Source organism: Equus quagga, chromosome 4, assembly GCF_021613505.1.
Source record: "Equus quagga isolate Etosha38 chromosome 4, UCLA_HA_Equagga_1.0, whole genome shotgun sequence".
NCBI lineage: Eukaryota > Metazoa > Chordata > Mammalia > Perissodactyla > Equidae > Equus > Equus quagga.
This window is the reverse complement of record NC_060270.1, coordinates 138,323,632-138,343,803: the sequence shown is the minus strand read 5'-3', so window position 1 is coordinate 138,343,803 and position 20,172 is coordinate 138,323,632.

Here is a 20,172-nt window from a genome sequence, read left to right as displayed (position 1 = left end):
CGGAACACGGTGTGCGCCTAATCTAGCCCTTCAGGGTTTCCATTGAACTCGTACCTCAGCACAGCAGCAGAGGCTGTGGACCATGGACCTAATGCCTCTCGACCTACCCCATCATCCAGCATTCCCTCACATGTCCCCTTCCTCTGCTGGTCATTTCTCTTCAGGTCTCATCACCTTTTCCCACACTGTTCCTGCTGCCTTTTTCCTCTCATCATCCAGTTTTAGCTTCCTTCTCCTCTCCAGGAGTTAACTAGGATGTCCGCTCCTCCAGAAAGCCTCTCTTGACCTGCCTCTTTTCTACATCTCCCTAGCACCTTACATACACCTTCAAACCCCAGGTGAAACGCCAGTGGGCAATACCAATGTAATGAGCACTCACTAAGGGCCAGGTCCCAGACTGGGCACTGGAGATACGGAAGCAAAAGATGTACATTCATGCCCTTGAGAGGAACCCATGGTAGCGGCAGGGCCAGACAGCTGAGCCCAGGATCAGGACAGAGTGGATGAACGCTGGAACTGAAGTATTACATGAGCAGGAGAGGAGCAGAAGCCATTGGTTTGGCCTATAGAAATCAGAAAGGGCTTCTCAGAGGAAGTAAAACCTGAGCTTGTCACTGAGGACAAGGGTAAGGGGTGGGTATTCACACAAAAAGAACAGCATGGGCCAAGGCTGGAAAAGGCATGAAGTACTCATCGTGGCCAGAGGACAAGGCTAGTGTGGGGATCAGCAGTAGACAGAGGCTGACGGTCTTGGCAGTGAGGGCCAAGGCACCATAAGGAGTAAACCAGCATGACTCAGTTCACGCTTCAGGGAAATTCCCCTCGTACAGGAGGAGGGGTGGGGAGGATGGGTTCAAGCAGGAATAAGATATAACCAGGGAAACCAGGAAGGAGACTAGCGCAATACCCCAGGCAACCAGGAATTGGCAAACCTTTTCCATAAAAGGCCAGCCAGTAAATACAATAGGCTTTGCAGGCCACACAGTCTCTGTCACCACTACTCAGCTCTGCTGTTGTTGGCTGAAAGCAGCCACAGAAAATACATAAATGAATGGACATAGCTGTCTTCCAATAAAACACTCTTTACAATGTCAACTATACCCCAATTTTAAAATATATATTATTTAAAAAAACAGGCGGAGGCTGGATTTGGCCTGAGGGCCCTGGTTTGCCAACTCCTGGTCTAAACCAAGGCATGACAACAGTGGTGACAAGGCCCCTAATAGGACTAATCCACCCACAGTGAAGGGATGGAGAAGTTTAGGGTGACAGCGGATTTATGGCTTGGAAGGTAGTGTTGTGCTGCCAGGAGTTGTTCAAATGCTTGTGGAGGGTTATCTCATTCAAGTCTCAAAACAACCCTACAATAAGGGATCATTGTTTCATCCAGTTCATAAAGGAAGGAACCAAGGCACTGAGAGTGAAGGAGACTTATCCGATCCCCCATAGTTGGTGGTAGAGCCGCAATTTGAAGCCAACGATGCTGTTAATCACCATACTAAAGCCAAGGCTTTGAGGTCAAAGAGAACTCGTATTTGAATCCTAGCACAAAGACTTGCTAGCTGTTGATCTGGGACTGAGAGCCCAACGTCCTCCAGAAAATGGTACCTACTTCTCAAGGCTATGGCAAGGATTAAACGTGATAATGCATGTAACATGTATAAGAGAGCTATTATGGGCTGGTCACTCAATAAATAGGAGTCCTTTTTATTACAGAGTTACTGAGAAAACAGACATGCAATTTACTGGAAGAGAGAACATAAGAAGAGCAGATGAGGAAGTGAAGGTGGTGAGTTCCATTGGGCATGTGGAGTTAAGGCATCCCTGGATGATAAGGTGGAGAGACTCAAAAGCAAGTGTCAATATGGATCTGCAGCACTGGAGAAAGATCTGAGCTGAAGACATTGGCTTAGCCAACGACGAAGCCGCTGATGAAAATTTCACAGGGCCAAGGGACACAATGAGCACTCTATAAACATCTGTTAAATGGATAGATAAACGAGTGGAAACAGTTTAACATAAGAAGAATCGAGGGTTGTCACAGGAACTTTCAAAGAAGTCTTACACCATGTCCCCCAATTATGCTTTTACGAAACTATTTCTGCCACAGCAAGAAAATTCAATGGTTGTGAAAAGCACCGAGTGAAAGAATGTTGGTGGAAAAGATATATTCATGTATATCATCCCATAGATTACTTGATAATTACAAAGGGGAAAAGATAATGGATAAATCTAGCAGACACTGCCTTAACCAGGTGATTAAACCGAAGATCACCCGTGATGGGACATTCTGACATCACGTGCCTCCAGCCACGATGCACTGAGAAGAACACAGCACTGCTGTAGTATTATTGTCAAAATTGTTTAAACTGGATCTAATCATGAAAAAACCACTAGACCAAACCATATGGGGAGCTTTCTGCAAAACAACTGGCCTTTGAATCCCCAAAAACATTAATATCATGGGCCGGGCCTGTGGCCAAGTGGTTAAGGTCGTGCACTCATCTTTGGCAGCCCAGGGTTTCGCCAGTTCAGATCCTGGGCGCGGACATGGCACTGCTCATCAAGCCATGCTGAGGCAGCGTCCCACATGCCACAACTAGAAGGACCCACAACTAAAAATATACAACTATGTACCAGGGGGCTTTGGGAAGAAAAAGGAAAAATAAAATCTTTTTTTAAAAAAATGATAATATCAGGAAAAACTGTTCTAGATTAAAGGAGTTTAAGGAGATATAATAACAAAATCTAATGTGTGACACTTGATTGAAAAAAATAAATAACTATAAAGTACATTATTGAGACATTTCAGAAAATTTGAATATACACTATATTTGATAATAGCACTGTATTAATGTTAAATTTGTTGAGTGTGATCATTGCATTGGGATTATGCAGGGAAATAGCCTTGTTTTTAGGTGATGTTTGCTTAAGTATTTAGGGATAAGCTTCCAAGATGCTGGCAAAAAACTCTCAAATGGTTCTGCAAAAATATGTGTGTACGTTTGTGTTAGTAGAAAAAGAAAAAGAATAAAACAACAGCGACAAAATGTTAACAATTGGTGATTCTAAGTGAAGAGTTTATCTGTGTGTGCATGGTACCATTCTTATAAATTCTTTGTAAGATTGAAGTTTTTCAAAACAAAAAGTTGAAAGTAAACATTGTAAAGCCACTATTAATATTGTAAGCGCTATGCCACAGATAAGCAAACTGAAAAAAGAGAGAGGAAGGGACTTGCTCAAGGGTATTCCCATCCCCTTCCTCATGTGCATTCTCCACCTGGGAGCCGGACTCCCGTGGATGGCTGGGCTCCCTGGCAGGCTGGCTTCTGGGAGGGATAAGCTGATGGGAGGCACCAGCAGATCAGAAGGCATTAGGATGGAGGTCAGGAATCTCTTCCCTGCTCTCTCCCATGTTCAGGGCCCTGTCTCTGCAGTGACGGTAGCTCTGAACCACTACAACTCTAGTCAGGTGACCCCACCACCACCACCATGATGACAGCTCTCACTATTTCTTCCCCTGGTCCTTTCAGTGCTGGAAGTGGCACCAGCTTCCACTGTTGGAAGTGGCACTGGCTTCCACTGTTGCTAGCGCCTGGGTGTATTCACATCTTCTGCTCTTTACCCTCCTTAATACCTCTCAAAACCCTCCTTTCACTGACTCTCCTATTTGAACCACCCATTTTGTGTAGAGTCCCCGATTGATCCAGTCCTACAGCTGGTACATGGCAGAAACTGGATTGAAATCCTGGTCTCATTCCCATCCAGTACTTATTTTTTCCCTATTATCTCATGTGCAATAATAGCATGCTGTATCATACAGGTTTGTATTTATTACAGTCAATCGAGGGCAGTTCTGTCTCCCCTATTTCAAATTCTAATTCCACGACACTTGCACCCTCCCCACACACATGGCATCTAACTAGGGCCTCCTATGTACACAACAGGTGCCAGAGAATTTCTGCATTTCAATGTAGGTCTCAACCCTTTTTATTTCTCTTGCATCTCATTTCCATGTATGGAAAGGGCTAAAAGTCAGGATTCGATCAGAGGACTGATAGGCGCTCATGAGCCAGCACAGCGGTTAAGGGCATGGCTGGAGTCAGACAGATATGAATTCAAGTCCTAGCTTGACTGCTTACAAGATGCGTGATCTTGGATGAGGTGTTTGAATTTCTCTGATCCTCAGCTTCCTTTTCTGTAAAATAGGGCTAATTATGGTAACCATCTTATAGGGTTATTGTAATGATTCAATGAGACTCTGCCAATAAAATGTTGAAAACTGTACCTAGAATATATCATGCGCTCAGTAAAGGTTAGCTTATATATTAAATACGGAGAAAACTATGGATTTCAAACTTCAGCTGTTATATAAACTCTTCTTTCATTATCATCTCTAGTGAATGGATGGCACATTACACTAAAATCAAGTGCTAATTGTTCTAATACCCACATATTTGTTGAATTTCTGCCCCGTCAGTGTCTCCATCAGTATCTAAAACCAAATAGCTTATTATTTGCTACCTGATTGAGTCTGAAAACTCACAACTCTAAACATAGCCTAAGAATTGTGTATCGGGAGCTCTCAGTTATTTGGAGGTTGAATATTCAAACGTCTGAGGGTACCACATCCTTGGATATTTTAATCTCAGGGCAGGAGCGGAAAGTCAATTTTGTTATTTACTTTCGCCACTCCAGTGAAAAAAAAAAAGGTTAGTGGTAAAGGAAATGAAAATAATTGGCTAAAATTAGGGCTCAGGGACTCACTGTGATTTCATTTCCTCACGATCTTCCTATATCCTACCAGCTTGAGTAAACCAGACACTGGTTTTGTAGTACTCATAGTGGTTTCTGGATTTGAAAGCTCTTTCAAGATTTGCATAATTCACTGATGCCTATAGTGAAGTGTCTTCAGAATTCCAGATGTGATATGGTTTGAGATGAGGGTAACTGGGTTGTTTTACTTAATTGTAAAACTCCTCTGAATTTGTAAAGCTTGTTCTGAGCTTAATTGAACTTTTCAGTTTTTTAAGCTTTTTTTTTCTAAGCTCCCTCCTTTTACCCTTTCCCCAACTAGTACACCCAAAATACCAACCTTTTGTTAAAAGATTTGCACCTGGCATTGACTGTGGTACATGTTGCAAAACATCCTTTGCTTGATGGTTTCAGATGTAATGGGAAGAATGAAGAGTCGAACATTTGCATAGCATGCAGTTTCAGGACATCCCATTACGTTGAGTCTATAATCATGCCTAATTAAGGGTATAGACTCTGTGTTTTTGTGCTAATTAGCTCATCACAGTACAACTCCTTTCAAAATTGACTTCAAAGGAAAAAGAAAATCATCTACCAAAGTGATTGCTGAAGAAGGATCTATCAATCATCTCACTTCGAAAGAGAGTTAAAGAGAAAGGAAATGATATGCAAAGTGACTGGAAAGAAATTTTAGCTTCATTACCATTAAAGGGTGAAAATATGGGCTGGGCAAGAACTCGCTTAAATAAGTGTGGTAGATTAATTTTCAGTGGCTAGAAAACTGTAATCTACATCATACAGTCACGTAAAAATGGCTGCTTCTGAGTTGTGGACTTTCTGCCAGGCCCTTAGTGGGAAATGGAGCGGGCTTCTGGTGGCTTTTCAGTCCACACGGTCCCCTCGCTGGGGGTAATGTGGAAGGCGGTGACTGGGAAGCAAACTTTTAGTTGCTGGTCTGGATGACAAAATGCAATGCACAGGCTGCTTCAGCTGAAGGTTAACCCCCACTTATCAGAGCTTTGCTTTTGTAGAGATGAAAATAAATATGTTTGAATGAATAAATGACAAAGTCAGCTGTGGTCACAAAGCAATTTGTAGGGTGATCTATCTTCTAATTGCCAAGCTCTTTACTTTATATGAGTAAATCCTTTGAATATCTTAACTCCATTTATGGATAGTGGTCTCTTATTATATTTCTGGTTTTAGCCATTATTTTCTCTCATTATCTCTCAATCTCCTTAGCTTCTCACGCCTACAAGTAAAATCAAAGTTGGATTGCGTTTTGCTTTAATCCTTCACCCCTGATGCCACATGGCTGGCCATACATAAATTTAGGTAAGTGACTTTATCGCAAGCCAAGAACAGACGTTGTCAAACAGATAACCCGTTTATTTTACAGATTGGAAAACTGACACTGAGAAGCCTTGACTCACCCAGCATCACACACTTAGGTTTCACTCCTTCATCATCAAGAAGTGGACAGAAAGGGAAGTGTAAATAGTCCAATATTTGACCTGTGATGCACCCCAGCTCACTCCACTTGAATGGCACACTCAAGTGTCCCTGATTCCCATTTAGGACAAGTTGAGATGGGCTCAGTACTGTTTCTATTTTAAAAAAGAGGAAATTTCACAAGTCATTAATATTTTCTTGCCTTAGCGCAAGGAGGAAGAAACCTTGAAGAGTGACTAAAAATTTTCTTTAATGCTGAATAACCCACCCAATCCCAAAAAGTTGCTAGTTATTTATAAGGAATGACATTGGACGCGTCAAACATTTGATGGAACCCATTTCTGGCATGGTATTTGTGGTTGGTGTAATCTCAGCCTTCAGCGCTTATTTCAGGTTCTTGGTTACAGAGACAATCACTGTTTTCATATTTTGAGCTGTGTTATTTTGAGCCCTGCTGTTACTGCAGCATTTGAACCATTTCAGGCCATGACCCCCTTGACACCTCCAGTTCATAAGAAGCCCTTATGTTCACACCCTGAGCATAGAAAAGGAGCCCTACCTATTCCTTTGCAGTGCAAATGACAGCAGCTGTGACGGTGGAGAAAGGTGCCTCGGATGATGAGGATTACAGTGTGTTTGCACAGCCTGTTGCAGGCACTGGATCCTGGAGCTAGAAGAAACATCAGTGAGTTCTGCTCCCCCACTTTATAGATGAGGAAACAAAGGCCCAGAGAGGTGAAATAATCTACCCAAAATTACATGCACAGCCTGTTGGTGGCAAAACCAAGAGGAGAGCCCCAAAACCCTTAACTCTAGTTTAATTCTCTGCTCACTATGCCTTCACCGTCATTCACCATCTTTCCAAGACCGGTTGAACTAACATGGCTTTCTGGCTCTAAGTTTGCAACTTAAAACCCAGCCCCATCAAACTTCCTGGGACCCACAAATGCAAATCAGATTTTATTTAAGTAAAAAAAATTATGGTCTCATAGCAGCACTAATCACAATGGCCAAAAGATGGAAACGATCTGAGTGTCCATTAAGTGATGAATGAATAAACAAAATGTGGTATGTCCATGCAATAGAATGTTATTCAGCCAGAAAAAGGAATGAAGTATTGATGCATGCTACAACATGGATGTACCTTGAAAACATTATGCTGAGTGAAAGAAGCCAGATGCAAAAGGCCACATACTGTATGATTCCATTTATATGAAATATCCAGAGTAGGCAAGGCCATAGAGATGAGAAAGCAGACTATTGATTAACAGGGACAGGGCTGGGGGAAAAGAGAACGACTGCTGGATGGGTAGCAGATTTCCTTTTGGAGTGATGAAAATGTTCTCAAACTGTGTAGTGATTATGGTTGCGCCACATAGCGAATGTACTAATGCCACTGAATTCTACACTATGGTAAATTTTATGTTATGTGTACTTTACCACACACACAAAAAACATGTGATCATGCTGATGGATTCAGTAGGCATTCAACATCTTAAAAAGCATACATAAAAGTATGTACTGGCCACACTTTTTGCTCTTCTCTGAATGTAATCTAAACTAAATCTGTAGCCAAGTTCGCTTCTTTCCAGATATGAAAAGAATGAACTGGTAAACATATCTTTAATGGCGGAGGCAAGGGAGAAAGAGTCTGGTTATTTCTCATCACCTACAATTCTGACCACACATCACACTGAACCATCACCAGCCAGAATCTGAGATATGGATCATTTGGCTCTGCCTTCCCTTGGGCACAGATTTCTGACAGGTTACTCAGTTGTGGAGTAACTAAATGAGATGGAGGGAGGCCGCATTAGGAAACTTTGGCTCAGTGAACTGTGTTATTCAAGCGTGCTTTTGGAGAATATAATTTAGAAACAGCTGGTTACATTTAGCAGCTTTCCTTAGCAGGTCTCATTTCACGCATGGTGCTCTGGGAGGAAATTCTCTGGCTCTGAGCTTCGTCCTTGAGTAGGACACTAAATAACAACTTAAATGGTCCCATCAGGGCTGCTAAAGGCAGTTAGAGCAATGCCTGTCGCTAAAACCTGGGATCCTTGGTGTTCATCTGGCATGTGTAGACAGCCCTGTTTCTGTACTCATCCAACAGAATCAGGTGACTGCAGCGACATTGCCTTTAAAACTCAGAGGAAACCACTGCTTTTATTGTTTTTATTTCTTAACATTACTTAAATTCAGTCTGATGACATAGTTCTTGCCACATGCACACTTTGCAGTTCTGGCCAATCTGTTAACATTGGTTAAGAAATGCTGACAAGTAGAATATACCAGAAACATTTGTTTCCTGTCCTCTCCAAACCGTGAGCAGGTCAAGAAGTGTGAGTCAGGTGTATCCGCTTCGTTTCACCCTTTGGATAAGACAGACAAGCTGTGGTTTAGAGCAAATGAGGTTGTTAGGAACTTTTAACTCATGATGTCAAAAGGGGCTAAGGGAAGTTATGATTTTTAAAAATGAAATGTTTGCTACTGGAATTTGTTATCCTGATTTATAAGATAAATTCAGTAACCAAGTTCATGACGATCAATATTGTTGAGTATGCAATTATTTTTCTTGTCATTCGGGGCCACTGTTTTCTTTTAAGAAGACAGATCACTTCCCAACTCTCTGGCTCTCTCTCTAGACAACAGGCCTTCTTTAATTAGCATCATAAAATGTCTCTGTAGGTGAATGTCATTTGTATCATCTGAATATATTCAGATCTTCAGTATCTCTAGTATCAAAGAAAAACCAGGGGAAAAAATCCTCAAGATTTTTATTTTAAAAGAATGAGAGTAAAGAGGAAAATGAGAAGAAAGAAGAATGAGAGAAATGAGAAACAAATGGAACAGAGGCAGAAAGACAAAACAGAAACTTTAAATGAAGGATAATTTGCATATATTCAAAGAGGTACCAAATCTGACCCACCTGACAGAATTAATCAACGAGAAGAGAACCCTGGTTTTGATTGTGGGTGGAACTTTCATAAAATTCCAAAAACCTCTTGATATCACAAAACCCCAAAAATGATGCTCTGCTAGATGTTTTTATACAAAGAATGTTCAGATAATGTCACTCTAGTACTAAATTTAGCAAATAAGATTGATTGTGATTGATAAGACGTAGAATCTTTTTCTAAAATCTTTAACTCAAATTACTGCAGTGTAAATGGTTTTTTTAAGTCACTAACTTAAAAGTCAGGAAAGTCTTACTTAGATTTAACCATATTTCTATTGACACTGTGTTGGACAATTTTTTATAGATTTACAGTAGTTTGGGATTTCACCAAGATTCAGTGCTTCAAATCCTGTTGTGCCAGCAGAAAGTCCTCCATTTGAAGCTTTAAAGATTGAAAACCAATGAACAAAACGCACAAGTTATTTCTATAAAATATTTTCAATAAATTATGAGTAAATTGGTCTTTTCCACTGTGTTTCCCAGCATACACATCAGCCACACTAAAACATAAGGGAAAGACAAGACTTTGTCACACTCTTTAATTCCGATTTATCGTGTTGGATTTAGTTACCATACAAGAAGTAAAATGCATAAAATGGTGACACAGGCTTGAAGAGTTTTGAGTTATAGATGTGGCTCTGATGCCACCTAAATCTGAATCACTTTAATCCTATAATCTTGCTAGAGTTTTTCTCATCTGTAAAACTAGGGAGAATCTAACTTTCAGCTCTAAATAACTTTTAATTCAAAGTATATTTTCCTTTCATGACATGTAAATGGAAAAGTAAGTGAGAGAATTGTATTTAGAGTATGATGCATTTTGTAAAATAAAGTGAAAATAAACATAGAATTATATATAGCAAAATGCTAACAGTGATTACACAGAATTTTATTTTTTTATTTTATCTACCTGCATTCTCCATTTTTATGAATGCATATGTATTATTTGTCATCAGAAAAGTAGATAAGATATTGCGAACAATAAAAATTAAAAATCTTTTCAACGTTAGAGAACATTGTGTATGCCAGGTCACCAGAACTTTAACATTCCTGTTTTTAGAAAAAGTTTAAAGGAGGTGAGATATGGATTTAGCTGCTCCTCTTTCGCACAGAGATTGAGTCTGAATAAGAACTCCGGTTTCTAAAATACCAGCCAAAGAGGCAATTTCTCCAGCACAACACATTGTACCATCAGCTTCTCGACTTTTCTTAGCTCATCACCATCAGAATGATCTGAAAGCACTTATTGTGCTAATTTTCCTAGAATACTATGAAAAATACTATACACACTAAAGAACACATTCCTTTCCCCAAAGATAAATAACGTTTATGGGTATGGTCAATTGGACACGAAAATAAGTGGATTATGTGACCCATATGGGAGAGAGATGTTAGCGGGGTCAATTTTAGAAGAAGGAGGTAAGTTTGATTAATGTGGTCTGAGCTATATGAGCCCTAATTCTTTGAGAACTTGAATGTGGGAATCAGAACTTTGAGGTCCATCTCCTTTTGGTTGTGTCAAGGAAAAACTGACCCTCAGAGGCGGATAAACAGGCCTGGCTACACATCGGCTGCAGACTTTGCATTCTCTGAGTACGTGTTCTAAGTTTCTAACTTTACAGAAACTACACAAGATACACCAAGCAGGTCACTCAAACAGATTACCTTCAGTTTAAGGCAGATTTCAGGAGTCAAGGATAAAAACTGTCCAAATCAGGAATCAGAGAATTCCTAGAAATTCCTATATTCTGTAACATAAATTAGACATGACCTTGAGCATACTGTGAACAGAAAATTGAGGAACCAATCCTGGGCAATTTTAGAATAGTTCTCTGGCCAATTCCTTTCTGTCAGAATGATATTCCTACGTAGAGGTGCTTTTCCCTCTGTGCTATGGGAGCGTCGTCCCGGGCTCCCGACCTGCCAGCCTCTTCTTGGGCAGAAGGAGCCAAGAGAGAGAGAAGAGGCCCCACTTTCTTTAGCATGTGGAGCCCTTTTAGTCTCCTGGGCTTTATGGAACTCTGTGACTTTAAGGGAGATGTCTCCATCAAGTCACAAGGAGAATTCCAAGGAAGAGGGGATGTCTGCCTCCCCACCGTTCATTATCAATCCAGAAAAGCCCTGAGGGATGAAAGGTTCGATTGCTTCATCTTCACATGAATGTGAGCATAAAACTGCACTTTCAAGGGACTGCAGCCCCTCAGGTACATCATCTCAGAAGACTATGCTTTTCCAGTGACGCTGTCATTGCTCAGAACACCCCTGGGATGCCTCTTCTGGAATTATTCTCACTTTTATAGGGGAGAAAAAATGCAGTGTCTTATGACTTAACAATCACATCTTGGTTTTGATACAAAATAGGAAACACCTGGTTTGCTCACCAATCTTCCTCAGTTAATGAGGAAATTGTTGGGGGAAAAATATGAAGTTCATATTCAAACAACAAATATGTGCTGCCTTTGAAGATGTTGCAAGGACCTTTCAATACGAGAATGTTTTCAGTAACGGTGGCATCACTGGAACAAGGGAGGAGCTATTATATCTTGGATTCAAGCAGGAGGCATAATTCTGCCCCATGGCCGCACAAGGCAAGTGGAGATGGAGAGGAAGGCCGGCTCTCTCATTACTCTCCCCACTAGTGCAGGACTTAAGCTGAGCATCAGGCCCCTGGAGGACAAGATGGGGGTTCCGGCAAACCTTCCCAAGGGACAATCAAAGTAACAGCAGTGGAGCCTAAAGAGAGGAGATCGTATACAGTGGGGAGAGCACAAGACGTAGGAATCCAGGCAGGTAGCCGCTGGATACTTCTTACTCAAGAGTCTGCCCACAGACTGATAAGCACCAGGCCCTCGGACAGAAAGAGAGAGATCAGGTCAGGGCTTCAGGCCTCAGGAAAGGGCAAGACAGAGCAAGACAGTCAAAGGAGTCAAAGCAGACACTCAGTCCTCTGAGATGCAGACAAAGGGATTGGGGAAAATCTGGCCTTACCCGAGTACGAACCGCACCCAGTGGCCATTTCCCAAGATGGGGGAGCCATGTGAGAGTCCGATGGTCAGTATTTCGCTGGATCCAAGCCTTGGATAGTGACTAATGTAAACCTCATTCAATGAAGGACTGAGGCTTTTAAAACCCTTATAACTTCAATTAGAGCTGAGGTAAAAACAGAGCCTGAAGGTGAGGTGAAACAGACGGGGGAGCTGAGACAGTGGGGAAACAAAGGAAAGAAATTAATCAATATGAAGATAAATGTCATACATAAGGGCTGATTGGATACCCAAGGTCACTTTCTGAAGTGACCAACATTCATATAAGTTCTGATACATTTATCTTAGAATATCTGTCACTTTACTCTCTTGGCAAACCTCATGTGTAAAATGCCATACTTCCCTCTGGCTTTATTGTCCTTAGAAAGGTGCTATTGAATTCCATGGATCGACGGGATTTTCCGGGCACTATTTTTTAAATTAAACTATCCAAATTCAGTTGGGTTGAAACCAGACCGTGGTTTTCAAGGAGGAGGCAAATTGAGACCAGACTATATTCTAAACTCCCCCACGTTCTGGTTTCATTACGTTCTTGAAACCCAGATCAATTTTATGAAAAGAGTTGATAAAACTGGGCTTGATTCTTGGCAAACCTGACCCAGTTAGAACTTGAGGTTGGAGTGAATTCAGCTTTAATTCAGCGTGCAGTGCTAGCAGTGGAAGTGAAACCAAATATGTGCAAATGTGTAAGAACTCAAGAAGGGGAAAATATTATTAAGTGATAAATTTATTAACCCAACCCTCTGCGCAATGAGTGGACAATAACTAGTAAAAAAAAATATTTCCAGATCTAAAAGCCCAGCAATTACTCTAAGATCATAATTCTAAAATGACTTTTCTGATTAAGTTCAAACTTTCCAAGAACATTCACCCTTTATCCGAAACCGAACAATGAGAAATTTCAAACTAAAAGTCATTGTACGCAGTTTGCATGAGAGTTAAGTTTTCGCGATGGAACTGTAGAGTAATCATTGTCATTTACTACCTATGATATTGAGGCAAGAGACAAAAGGTCATTGGGGCCAGAAAAGAGAGAGAAAGAAGGGAAGCGAGTTGGAGGAGAGGAACAGAGAGAAAGAAGGAATGAAGGAATGAAAGGGGAAAGGAAGAAAGGAAGTAGGAAAGGAAGGAAGGAGGGAAGAAGAGGAGGTTGGAAGAAAGGAAGGAAGATAGGTAGGCAGAGAAAGAAAGAAGTAGCAGGCAAGAATTATTAAGTCCGTACATCCTCAGAGCAAGCCAGTTGTGGACCAAACCCCTTGGGAACAAGATACTGTTAGGTTTATTCTGATTCTTCTTGGAAACATCATTTTCCTTGGTGCAGCATCTGCCATCTGGACCAATCCCCAAGAGCTCTATGTCTAGAGAATCACAAAGTAATTTGGCCAGTATTGATAGCCAACTCCCACTGTTGTTATCTCTCTAACATAGGGTTTCTCAACTTCAGAACTATGGATGTTTGGGGCCAAAATAGGATTAAACATGCAAGGTTTTTGTTAGGAGAAATGTCCGTAAACTAAAATGGGGAAAGAGACAGGGAAAGTTGGGAGAACCATCAGGTCACAATGCAACTCTGGCCCCCAAGGAAAGGAGAGGCGAGGAAACGTTGGGTGGAAGTGTTCCAGACCCTGTGCAGACTAAAAAAGGATTGATGAGACTGTCAAGGATCCTTGAGCCAAGGTGGACCATCTGGAACAGGCTTGCTTTAGAATTCCTGCCACACCCAGTCGTTGACCGGGAGTAGCCCCAGGGAAGCAAGACCTCAGCATGAACAGGGCAGTGGATGTCAGAGTGCAGCAGCTTGGGCCTCCGGTCCAGTACCTTCCTTACCGTAGCAGGTCTGTGAGGCTCATTCTCATGGATGCCTTGTCTGCCCCTTGTTCCACATGGATCCACTTCTCCACACAGGTTCAAACAGCTCCTCTTCCATGGTTCCTGTGGGCCTTTCTTCCTAAAGAAAAACTCAAAAGAGGGAGGTTAATGGGATGAACAACAATCTCCATCACTGCAATTGATCTCAAGGCCACAACTAGTCTTCCTCCTCTCCTTCCTCCACTCTCCACTCTCCATTCTTTCCCCACATCCTCAGATACCACATTGGCAAATCTTGGTGGTGTATCTGGTGGTGTGACTCAAACCGTCATTCCTGAGGGGTCTTAACCCTTGATAATCATAGCCTTCACAGTTCTGGGTTGCTACACATACTTATTTCATAATTTCAATGGGGCAGGAATACCAGGAAGCACCCAAGTAGATCATCGGTGTTCCACCCGTATTCCTCCTTGTCCCCATTGTGTAGAAGGAGCCCTACCTCCTCCTGTGATCAGGATCAATTACCTCTACCAATATAGTGACACTTTTTCCTGCTGCTGCTTCCTGGACACAGGACTCCAACATGCTGTCCTCATGGCAGCCATATTGTGTAGTTCAGTGGGATCCTTGCTGTGTCTTCTAGCAAGAATGTGTTCCCTTTGAGGACACAAGTAGCAGAGATAGGAAGCACAAAATCCCCCAATGGGTCATTGAGAGTGATGGTGAATGGGCCCACTTCTGCTCCCACCCTTTTATTCCTGTACTCATGTTCCCTTCCTGCTGGGGACACAGCACCATATAGGAGTTTCTGATTTAATCAAAACATTGCATCCTAAAGGAGGGCACCTCATTCTTTCAGAGTGTTTTCTCCAAGCTGGCACCTCAGCCGCTCCTTCCAAAGGATGTTGCAGCCCTCAGTGAGGCTGCCTGCCTCTGGGTACAGTATGTGGTAGAACCAGTGGACATGAGCCCATTCCAACACCTCCTTCAATATGAATTGGACAGATGATATTCCGAATGGAATTCTCTTCATGTGGATGAGGCATTCTGTAAGTCCCTGGATAGTTGACAGGAGATTCCACAGGCAGAAAAAGCAAATCTATCCCCAGAATATGTATCTGTCCCTGTGAGGATGAACCACTGGTGCTTCCAGGATGGAAAGATCTAATGTAGTCAACTTATTATCAAGTGGTCAAATGGTCTCCTCGAGGACTAGTGCCACATGGGAGGCTCAGTGTTGCTAACAATTTGGACATCCATAGATACCAGCAGCCAAATCTGCTTTGGTAAGTAAAAGTCCATATTACTGGATCAATATGTCACCATCATCTCTTCCACTCTATTCGTGTGTCCGTTGTACCGGTTCTGGGGTGACCAACGATGAAGGCTGGTTAATGTCAGCTGGCCAAATCATCTTGCCCACCTGATTGTTCAGTGCTTCTTCCACGGTGAAGGCTTTCTAGTAGGCATTAACGTACGAAACAAAATCTTGCACTTTGTGCCCACTTCCATATGTTTAACCTCAAGACTCCAGCCCAGACTTTCTTTTTTCCAATCTTCCAATCTTTTTCCTTCCAAGTCTTTGAGCAGATGTCCAGGTCACTGGTCACTTCCCAGGAACGATATTCTCATTTTAGGCCATTTCTCCTTCTACACAAAATAGATGATGGAGTACATGGCTCATAGCTCTGCCCACTGGGAGGAGTTTTCCTCCTTATTGTCTTCAGGGCCACCCCGGAATGAGGCAATAATGCAGCCACTGTCAGCATTCAGCTTTTACCCAAGTACCAAGTGGAGCCACCCATAAACAAAATTCTGGATTTTTCTTCCTCTTTCAATTGATCATACTGGAACACCCATTTGGCCATAGGTGCAAGCTGGAGAAGGGACACCAGTGCAACCGTAGTGGGTGACATTGGATCTAGGCCACCTGCTCTTGCAGCTTACTCATGCCCTCTAGTTGTTCTTGAGCTCAACCCCAGATATACCATTTCCATCTTACAATAGACTGCTTCTGGGCCCATAAGACTCTATGGCTTGGTGGATCTAAAAGAACCCAATTCATAATGGGCAGTTCCAGATGCATAGTCACTTGAAGTCCTATGGTCCAGTGCTCTTCCTCTGTTGGGGTCCAGTATCAAACCAAGACCTTTTTTTCAAAAGGTAATCTTGCAAATGGCATGACCCTACTCCAGAATCTCAGAGGCCTGTGTTATGATTCTCCTGCTGGAGCTCGCCATAAACTCCATGCTGTACCTTTTCCCGTCACTGATACCTTCTCCACCATAGGGTCTGCTGGATCATCTAACCCAAGTGGCAGGGCTGATCACACCACATCCTGGACCTGCTCCAGCGCCCTTCTCTGCTCTGGACTGTACTCAAAGCTGGCAACCTTCCATGTCATGCGGTACAGGGGTGGGAGTAATATCCCTAGGTGTGGGGTACGTTGTCTCCAGAACTTAAAGAGGCCTACCAGATGCTGTTTCCTTTTTTTCTTTTTTCTTTCTTTTCGTGTGTGTTTGATAGAGGATACAACAGGCAGCAATTCGTCTGTTACTTTGGAAGGGATATTCCAGCATGCCCCTGACCACTGGGCCCGTAAAATCTTCCCTGAGGTGCCTGGCCCTGACTATTCCCACCCACTAGAGCATATGTGGTTTACCAAGACCCGGCACATTAGTCACCTATTGCTCAGCCTGTCCAATCATCACGATGCCATCCGAGTAATAGATCAATGTGCTGCTCCATAAGATGTCCAGGCAGTCCAGGTCTCTTCAGACTACACTATAGCAGAGGACAAGAGAAATAGAGACCTGAGGCAAAATTGTAAGTGAATATTGTTGTCATCCCATGCGAAGGCAAATTGTTTCTGGTCCTCTTTTCTAACTGGAATGGAAAAGAATGCATTTGCCAAGACCATGGCTGCATACTGTGAGCCTGGGCTCCTATTAATCTGCTCTAGGAATGATTCCACAGCTGGCACAGCAGCTGCACTTGGGGCTGCTATTACTATGGTATTCTACAGAATACCAGGGTCTGTCCAGTTTCTGAAGGGGCTAAACTAGGGAATTAAATGGAGACATGGTAGGAACCACCACCTCTGCATCCTTTAGGTCTTTAACAACGGAACTAACCGCCACCATCCCCTCCCCCAAGATACGATATTTTGGGGGTCTATTACATTGGATGGGGTGGGAGGGGTGCCGGGCAATTTCAAATATTTCCACTTGGGCTTCCCTATTATGATAGCCCTTATTCCACAGACCAGGAAACCTGTGTGGGGATTGCTCCAATTTCCAAACATATCAACACCAATTGTGCAATCCTCCAGGAGTCCACTTATTACCTGACCCCCAAATGCTCTCTCTCTAACAAAGGGTGCTTTGATGACACTTTGGGTCTCTAAGTATTGCTGTCATCTCTGGCCCTGTATCCATTAATCCTCCTTATGTCTGGTTATTCCTCTTTCCCTCACATGAGTAAGTCCTCATAAGTCGCTTGGGGGAAAGGCTGATGGAATTGCCACAGTATATTCTCACCATGGTGCTGAAGAGTCCTTCCTCCTAGGCAGTTGGCCACCTCTTCAGTCAATGATTTCCAGATCTGAAAATTGGCTCAGGTCAAGGAATTGAGCAAGAGATTGTGAATTTTTATTGGGGTAATTGTCGTCAGTCTCCTGTTCCTCCACTTTTGCCTGTATTTTTCTTGCAGTCTCCTCTTCCCAGAGCTCCATCATCCCATGGATGTTAACAAGCCCAGCTCTGTGACTGCCTCTCCTACCATAATCCCTGGCATACAGAGGAGGCAACCTCTGAGACACTGATGCCCCTCTCCGCACCACATTCCTTATGGCCTCGGTGAACAATTTGTCCTCTGGTCTCTCTCACGGAACATTATCCTCTAGTGGGTCTTCTGGTCTCACAGAATGTAGCCATTCCAGCATGCCCACTTCAGTCTCTTCATTCCTTCCTTTACCATCTGCCGGGGCATTTCCACTTCGTGAGTGTTGGCCATTGCTTTATCCAGCCCTGTAAGACCCACCTCAGTGAATCTGCCTCATCGCCTAATGACTTTGCTACGGGTTAAATCCCACATCTCAAGAAAGTGCTCTTAAGTCACTGAATTCTTGCTTACAGTCTTACATTCCAGCCCCCTTGATCAAGCACCCTCAAAATCCAACCCAAAGAGTATTCCCCTGGCTCCTGCCAATACACGCTAGCTAACTATTGCAATTCTTTGGATGTAGAATCTCTCTTTTTTTTTCTTACCAGTCCCAGCATGACCTCAGCCATTGTATACCAGGGTTTAACCCTACTTGTTGGCTTACCATGCAGGAGAATAGGTGGGAGGAGGTCTTAAAGGAGGCTCCTGTTATAGAGGTGATATTTCTACAGCATCTTCCAGCACTGTCGAACTGCTACCCCTTACTATGAAAGGTGGGCCACCTCTGCAAGTCCATAGGGTTTGGAAAGGTTGCAGAGTCAACATCCTCAGGGCATCATCCAGATGTCTTAATCCCGTATTTCCATATTCCATACTTTCCCACCAGATCCCTGACCTTTGCGGGATAGATCCACCCCGGTTGACCACTCAAATGTCTCTGGAGCCCTCTGACTCTAACAATTCTTCAGTCCACCCCTCAGTTACATCTGTCCTTCTACTGCAGGAGACATAGACCTCTTTGAGAGGTACCACAGAAGTTCTCTTGCTCTCACACTTAGCAATAAACTGCTTTCTAACAGTCCTCAGTCTGCGAATATCCTCTGCAGGGCATTAATACAACTTAGGGGTAGCCAGCCAGCTCCACTGTCTTTATAGGCATTATTGCCCCCATATTTTTCAATAGCCTGGATCAGCTCACCTTACTCAGCACTCCTCTCCACATGGACATTTTCTCAGGTCATCACTGGTGAAATCTTTAGCAATTAGCAATTTAGCAATGTTGTGCCAGGGACCATCTGTACTGCATCTACTAGCCAGAACTGTGTCCTGTTCACCTGCTGGTTGGTGAAAAAGTCAGCCCCAAATTCCAAGATCAAGACCTGTTTCCTCTGAGGAACAAATGCCAAAATGAGATTAAACATGCAAGGATTTCATTCAAGCAGGTGCCTGGGATATGAGGAGGAGGAGCTGACAGAGGCTGGGACCATTATGCAAGCCTAACCCTGAGTGAAGAAGGGAGGGAATGAAGGTTGGATGGAAGTGTCACCAACCGCTCCACAGTCTGAGGAAAGTTCAGCAATGTCTCTGGGGAATCCTCAAGCTAAAGACAGCTGTCAAAGGAGTGTGTGCCTCAGTAACCCTGCCACATTCAGTCATTGGCTGGGAGCAGCCTGTGGGAAGAGTGGCTTCAGCTCACACAGAGCGATGGGCTGCAGAGCAGAGCATCTGGGGGCCTTGGTTGATTACGCTCCTTATATTTGAAGTTCTGGAAGCCTGGAAGTTTGTGATTTTCTTACTGTGAGCCCATCTTCACTGGAGTTGTTTACTGTTGGCATCCAGGATGTTCAGGCGTGGAGATGTCCCTATCAAGCAGTCTCTAGTTTGCTTCTTCTGGAATCCTAAGCATTTTACCAAATAAAGAATATTTTTAGTGTTATTTCCTCAGCTTGGGTTACCTACTCCATGTAAGTAGTCCTGATTCAGACTCCAGGCACTCATATGTGGGCTTCCTTGCCACTCCCCCAAACAACAAGGCATAATTTTTCTAATCTCCACTTCACTGGTGGTGTGACGACCATTCACGTTCCCAAATTTATGCAAGAAAGCAAGTCCCAGATTTTAGCTTAAAATTAAGGGTGAATTTTATCCTTTAAGATTAATTTCCAGCAGTGGGGCCATGAGTCAAAGAATTTTATGGCTTTTGACATACACACATGAAGTCCTAGGCAAATGCATTACTTTACATTCCCATCGGTAGTATACAGATTTTGCAGCTTTTCTGGCATTCCTATCTTCTAAAAACAAATCTACTAATTTCATAAACGTGAAAGTTTTCTCATTATTTTAGTCTGTTGTTATTAACTAGTTTTTGGTCATAAGACTGAGCATTAACTGATCAAAGAGCAACAGCAACCTGAGGTTCTGCTGCCAGGGGTGTTTTGGGATATTCCACAGGGTGGCCAGGAGGCTGGGGATCCGACTTCTCTGCAGGTT